This window comes from Oncorhynchus masou, chromosome 7, assembly GCF_036934945.1.
Source record: "Oncorhynchus masou masou isolate Uvic2021 chromosome 7, UVic_Omas_1.1, whole genome shotgun sequence".
NCBI classification, from domain to species: Eukaryota; Metazoa; Chordata; class Actinopteri; order Salmoniformes; family Salmonidae; genus Oncorhynchus; species Oncorhynchus masou.
This window is the reverse complement of record NC_088218.1, coordinates 3,223,918-3,228,917: the sequence shown is the minus strand read 5'-3', so window position 1 is coordinate 3,228,917 and position 5,000 is coordinate 3,223,918.

Here is a 5,000-nt window from a genome sequence, read left to right as displayed (position 1 = left end):
GGTGCATCTATTCCTCTACCTCTCCCCAGGGGGTGTATCTATTCCTCTACCTCTCCCCCCTCTACCTCTCCCCCCTCTACCTCTCCCCGGGGGGGTTGCATCTATTCCTCTACCTCTCCCCAGGGGGTGCATCTATTCCTCTACCTCTCCCCAGGGGGTGCATCTATTCCTCTACCTCTCCCCAGGGGGTGCATCTATTCCTCTACCTCTCCCCCCTCTACCTCTCCCCAGGGGGTGTATCTATTCCTCTACCTCTCCCAAGGGGGTGCATCTATTCCTCTACCTCTCCCCAGGGGGTGCATCTATTCCTCTACCTCTCCCCAGGGGGTGTATCTATTCCTCTACCTCTCCCCCCTCTACCTCTCCCCCCTCTACCTCTCCCCAGGGGGTGCATCTATTCCTCTACCTCTCCCCAGGGGGTGCATCTATTCCTCTACCTCTCCCCAGGGGGTTGCATCTATTCCTCTACCTCTCCCCAGGGGGTGCATCTATTCCTCTACCTCTCCCCAGGGGTACATCTATTCCTCTACCTCTCTCCCCCCTCTACCTCTCCCCAGGGGGTGCATCTATTCCTCTACCTCTCCCCAGGGGGTGCATCTATTCCTCTACCTCTCCCCAGGGGTACATCTATTCCTCTACCTCTCTCCCCCCTCTACCTCTCCCCAGGGGGTGCATCTATTCCTCTACCTCTCCCCGGGGGGGTTGCATCTATTCCTCTACCTCTCCCCAGGGGGTGCATCTATTCCTCTACCTCTCCCCAGGGGGTGCATCTATTCCTCTACCTCTCCCCAGGGGGTGCATCTATTCCTCTACCTCTCCCCGGGGGGGTTGCATCTATTCCTCTACCTCTCCCCAGGGGGTGCATCTATTCCTCTACCTCTCCCCGGGGGGGTTGCATCTATTCCTCTACCTCTCCCCAGGGGGTACATCTATTCCTCTACCTCTCCCCAGGGGGTGCATCTATTCCTCTACCTCTCCCCAGGGGGTACATCTATTCCTCTACCTCTCTCCCCCCTCCTCTACCTCTCCCCAGGGGGTACATCTATTCCTCTACCTCTCCCCAGGGGGTGCATCTATTCCTCTACCTCTCCCCAGGGGGTACATCTATTCCTCTACCTCTCTCCCCCCTCCTCTACCTCTCCCCAGGGGGTGCATCTATTCCTCTACCTCTCCCCAGGGGGTACATCTATTCCTCTACCTCTCTCCCCCCTCCTCTACCTCTCCCCAGGGGGTACATCTAATCCTCTACCTCTCCCCAGGGGGTACATCTATTCCTCTGCCTCTCCCCAGGGGGTACATCTAATCCTCTACCTCTCCCCACGGGGTGCATCTATTCCTCTACCTCTCCCCAGGGGGTGCATCTATACCTCTACCCCCCCCTCCTCTACCTCTCTCCCCCCTCCTCTACCTCTCCCCAGGGGGTACATCTAATCCTCTACCTCTCCCCACGGGGTGCATCTATTCCTCTACCTCTCCCCAGGGGGTGCATCTATACCTCTACCCCCCCCTCCTCTACCTCTCTCCCCCCTCCTCTACCTCTCCCCATAGGGTGCATCTATTCCTCTACCTCTCCCAAGGGGGTGCATCTATTCCTCTACCTCTCCCCGGGGGGTGCATCTATACCTCTACCCCCCCCCTCTACCTCTCTCCCCCCTCCTCTACCTTTCCCCATAGGGTGCATCTATTCCTCTACCTCTCCCCAGGGGGTGCATCTATTCCTCTACCTCTCCCCAGGGGGTGTATCTATTCCTCTGCCTCTCCCAAGGGGGTGCATCTATTCCTCTACCTCTCCCCAGGGGGTGTATCTATTCCTCTACCTCTCCCAAGGGGGTGCATCTATACCTCTACCCCCCCTCCTCTACCTCTCTCCCCCCTCCTCTACCTCTCCCCAGGGGGTGCATCTATACCTCTACCCCCCCCTCCTCTACCTCTCCCCAGGGGGGTGCATCTATTCCTCTACCCCCTCCTTCCTCCACCTCTCCCCCTCCTCTCCTCTGATCCAGACACTTCTGTGTGTGTGTGTGTGTGTGTGTGTGTGTGTGTGTGTGTGTGTGTGTGTGTGTGTGTGTGTGTGTGTGTGTGTGTGTGTGTGTGTGTGTGTGTGTGTGTGTGTGTGTGTGTGTGTGTGTGTGTGTGGAGGGAGAGAGGGAGGGAGGGAGGGAGGGAGTAGGATGAGATGGAAGTGATGTGGTGTGGAGTGAATGGAAGGTGTGAAGGTGTGATGGTGTGAAGGTGTGATGGTGTGAAGGTGTGATGGTGTGAAGGTGTGAAGATGTGATGGTGTGATGGTGTGATGGTATGATGGTGTGATGGTGTGATGGTGTGATGGTGTGATGGTGTAACGATGTGGTGGTGTGATGGTGTGAAGGTGTGAAGGTGTGAAGGTGTGAAGGTGTGATGGTGTGTGGGAGCTGTGGTTTGGGGAGGCGGGAGTGTGTCGTGGTCCGGGGGGTTTGAGGCAGAGTGTAATTAGGTGTGAAGTGATGTGTTGAGGGGGTTGAGGGTGTGTGTGTGTTTGTGCGTGAGAGAGAGAGAGAGAGAGAGAGAGGAGAGAGAGAGAGAGAGAGAGAGAGAGGAGGGAGAGAGAGAGAGAGAGAGAGGAGGGAGAGAGAGAGAGGTGGGAGAGAGAGAGAGAGAGAGAGGAGGGAGAGAGAGAGAGAGAGAGGGGAGGGAGAGAGAGAGAGACAGAGAAAGAGAGAGAGAGAGAGAGAGAGAGAGAGAGAGGAAGGGAGAGAGAGAGAGGAGGGAGAGGGAGAGAGAGAGAGAGGGGAGGGAGAGAGAGAGAGGAGGGAGAGAGAGAGAGAGGAGGAGAGAGAGGGAGGAGGGGGGGGAGAGAGAGAGAGAGAGAGGGGAGGAGAGAGAGGAGGGGGAGCGGGGGAGAGAGAGGAGGGGGAGAGAGGGAGAGAGGAGGGAGGGAGAGGGAGGAGGGGAGAGAGAGAGAGAGAGAGAGCGGGAGAGAGAGAGAAAGGAGAGAGAGAGAGAAGGGAGAGTTTTCTTACTCTCCCACCATCTCTCCCTTCCACCCTCAATCCCTCCAAATCTCCATCCAAATATGCAGTCCTCCCTCCATCCCTCCATCCCATCTCTCCCTTCCTCCCTCCATCGCTCCATCCCTCCATCCATCTATTCGTTCCTCCCTCCTTCCATCCCTCCATCCATCTCTCCCTTCCTCCCTCCATCCCCCATCCATCTATTCAGTCCTCCCTCCATCCCTCCATCCCTTCATCCATCGATTCAGTCCTCCCTCCATCCCTCCATCTCTCCTTTCCTCCCTCCCTCCATCCCTCCCTCCCTCCCTTCCTCCCTCGATCCTTCCATCCATCTATTCAGTCCTCCCTCCATCCCTCCATCTCTCCCTTCCCCCTCCATCCCTCCATCTCTCCCTTCCTCCCTCCCTCCATCCTTCCTCCCTCCATCCCTCAATCTCTCCCTTCCTCCCTCCATCCCTCCATCCCTCCATCCCTCAATCTCTCCCTGCGTCCCTCCATCCCTCCATCTTTCCATCCATCTCTCCCTCCATCCCTCCATCCCTCCATCCCTAAATTCATCTCTCCCTTCATCCCTCCATCCCTCCCTCCATCCCTCCATCCATCTCTCCCTCCATCCCTCCATCCCTCCATCCATCTCTCCCCTCCACGTGTGTTTGTTTGTGGTAGTTCTATTATATTTGTCCCCTAGCTGCCACAGCTCAGTCCACCGCCTCCTCTAGACTCTGGTACACTTCCTCTGACCACTCCCTCCCTCCTCTAGACCCTGGTACCCTTCCTCTGACCACTCCCTCCCTCCCTCCTCTAGACCCTGGTACCCTTCATCTGACCACTCCCTCCCTCCTCGAGACCCTGGTACCCTTCATCTGACCACTCCCTCCCTCCTCTAGACTCTGATACCCTCCCTCCCTCCTCTAGACTCTGGTACCCTTCCTCTTACCACTCCCTCCCTCCCTCCTCTAGACTCTGGTACCCTTCCTCAGACCACTCCCTCCCTCCCTCCTCTAGACTCTGGTACCCTTACTCTGACCACTCCCTCCCTTCCTCCTCTAGACTCTGGTACCCTTCCTCTGACCACTCCCTCCCTCCCTCCTCTAGACTCTGGTACCCTTACTCTGACCACTCCCTCCCTCCTCTAGACTCTGATAACCTCCCTCCCTTCGTCCTCTAGACTCTGGTACCCTCCCTCCCTCCTCTAGACTCTGGTACCCTCCCTCCCTCCCTCCTTGAGACTCTGGTACCCTCCCTCCCTCCTCTAGACTCTGGTACCCTCCCTCCTTCCTCTAGACTTTGGTACCCTCCCTCCCTCCTCTAGACTCTGGTACCCTCCCTCCTTCCTCTAGACTCTGGTACCCTCCCTCCCTCCTCTAGACTCTGGTACCCTCCCTCCTTCCTCTAGACTCTGGAACCCTCCCTCCCTCCTCTAGACTCTGGTACCCTCCCTCTCTCCTCTAGACTCTGATACCCTCCCTCCCCCCGAAACCTCCTCTAGATTCTGGTACCCTCCCTCCCTCCTCTAGACTCTGGTACCCTCCCTCCCTCCTCTAGACTCTGGTACCCTCCCTCCCTCCTCTAGACTCTGGTACCTGCAGTGATGCTGGATTGGTGCCTCTCCACTGTACCACAGGGCCTCTCTCTAACTCTCTCTATCTCTCTCTATCTCTCTATCTCTCTCTGTCTCTCTCTATCTCTCTGTCTCTCTCTCTATCTCTCTCTATCTCTCTCTGTCTCTCTCTATCTCTCTATCTCTCTCTCTCTCTATCTCTCTCTATCTCTCTCTCCTGACACGCTATAACTCTTTCATTCACTCACACACACACACACACACACACACACACACTACACACACACACACACACACACACACACACACACACACACACACACACACACACACCATAACTCTGTCACACACACTTTATCTCTCTCACACTCACACACAATATCTCTGACACACACACGCACACACACACACACACACACTACATCTCTCTCACACTCACATACTATATC